Here is a 2,183-nt window from a genome sequence, read left to right as displayed (position 1 = left end):
TAAATAAAAATAAATAAATAAATAGACAATCTAATTCATTCACTTTCAATTACTGATATGGTAATATGAGTATATGCTATTAAAAATTACCCAATCTATCCTTTGCTTGCTTTCTTTCTTTCTTCCTTTCTTTCTTCCTTCCTTCCTTCCTTTCTTTCTTCCTTTCTTCCTTCCTTACTTCCTTTCTCTCTCTCTCTTTCTTTCTTTCTTTCTATCTTTCTTTCTTCCTTTCTTTCTTCCTTCCTTCCTTCCTTCCTTCCTTCCTCTCTCTCTCTCTCTCTCTCTTTCTTTCTTTCTTTCTTTCTTTCCACTTGTCTTGGACCTGGCTACTGTCTCTGAACTTTTTTTTTCCATACAAAGGTTTCTATTTTATTGTTCCTTCTTGTAATAAAGGTAAGAAGATAAAATCACAGTCAGCTCTGTCTCCTCTACGAGTCCTTTCTCCCCTTGCTGTGTCACCCTGAGGTAGCTACAGAGATCCCTCCCCAACAGGAGACAAGAGGTGTGGATGGGAGAAAAAAGCAGAGGTGTGGAAGTGTTGGGGAATTCCTTTCTCTCGTGTCCCATCTAAACTTCTGGCCCTTTGGACGCTTTCCGGCGCTTTGCTGGTGGCTCTTGGGCACAGTGGGTGGGCTGGCGCAAGTTGGCACTGAACAGCACTGCTTGGGCCCAGCCAGCATAAGGTCCCCATAGGCTCTGGAAAAAGTTTCTCAGTTCCTTGTTAGCTTGCGGGTTTGGACCCTTGGCCCGAGATGTGGTGGGGTGCCAGCTGTAGTCACGTTGGGCGATCTGCCACATATGGACATCCACGGGCACAGCCTGGGGTTTGTCCAGGGCCATCAGGCAGACGCAGTCAGCCACCTTGGTTCCCACCCCAGGCAGGGCACAGAGGACCTTGTGAACCTCCTCATAGGGGGCCTCTCGAAGCTGCTGTAGCCAGGCCAGCCCACCTTGCTCTTCTAGGATGGCTCGGGCACTGGCACACACATAGTGCGCACGGTATCCTAGGCCCAGCTTCCCGAGGTGGGCTTCTACCTCCGGCCCAGCCAAGGCCTGCAGGCTGGGGAAGCCATGGTAGACAACATCATCAATCTGGATGAGCCGAGGTCCAAAGGACTGCCACAGTCTTTCCACCATGCCAGTGATGCGGGCAATGTTGTTGTTGGAAGAACAGATGAAGGAGAAAAGGCATTCAGTGGGGTCCTATCGCAGCAGTCGCACACTCTTTTTTGTTAATATCTCCAGTCACATAGCACATGCTCTCTCTGTTTACAGAATGAATGGAATCACATCCAATCAGGCCACACTAATAATGAGCCAGGTGTGGGCAGCTAGTTGGAATCCTAGCTAGTCAGGAGGCGGAGATCTGAGGATTGAAGTTGGAAGCCAGCCCTGGTAGGAAAGTCCAAGAGACTCTAATCTCCTATTAACCACCCCAAAACCAGAAGTGAACTGTGGCTCAAAGTGGTAGAGTTATCCTTGAGCTGAAAAAGCGCAGGGACAGCACCTTGGAATTTCTGAGCCACGTCTTGGAAGTGGGGCTCAACTGTACAGTTGAGCCAAGCTGACATCCAGCTGGAAGTATTCTCGGATGGCCTTCAGCTCCTCCAATGTCGGCCTGCCACTCCAACCCTCGTTCTCTCGGTACACAGTGCAGAAAAGCTGCTCTTCCGTTTGAGTCAGTGTCCATACTCGGCTCTCCAGTACGCCACTCCAGTGTGCAGGGCAATGCTCCCTCCACCAGAAGGACTGTCCAGAAGCTAAAACCAGGTCCAGGCGCAGCTCAGAGCATGGACAGGGAATGGAGGCCCAGAGAGCGGGGCTAGAGGCCAGAGAGTCCGGTGCCTCATGAACCACCAGGCAGAAGCCACCTTTAGGAGAGCAGCACTTGCCCTGCCAGGGCCTGAACACCCCTCGTGCAGGGCCACGCCCCCCAGGCTCCTCCCACCCGGCCCTAGCACGGAGCCTCATTTTAGATCCCTCCTCATCTCATTCGATCCCTCCCCTCCCGCCCGCCAGCTAGCCTTGGCCCTCCCTCGACCACTCCTTCCCATGTCTGTCTCTGAACTTTTATGTGAAGGTTAGTTCTCTGTCAGTTTGAGCCATGACTCCATTCCAGTTTTTTGTAGTTAATTGAAGGTAAGAGTCTCCTATGGATTTTCCTGCCTAGGCTGGCTTTGAAT

At 50.9% G+C, this 2,183-nt stretch overlaps 1 pseudogene; it reads right to left on the bottom strand.

Annotated features, from left to right (window-relative positions):
• Positions 1–567: 567 nt before the first annotated feature.
• On the bottom strand, positions 568–1,971 carry LOC122111275 (annotated as a pseudogene).
• Between the last annotated feature and the right edge of the window lie 212 nt (positions 1,972–2,183).

The sequence above is a fragment of the Dipodomys spectabilis genome, unplaced genomic scaffold (assembly GCF_019054845.1).
Source record: "Dipodomys spectabilis isolate Male_0828 unplaced genomic scaffold, ASM1905484v1 ptg000085l, whole genome shotgun sequence".
Classification (NCBI taxonomy): domain Eukaryota; kingdom Metazoa; phylum Chordata; class Mammalia; order Rodentia; family Heteromyidae; genus Dipodomys; species Dipodomys spectabilis.
This window is presented reverse-complemented; position numbering and strand designations above follow the sequence as displayed.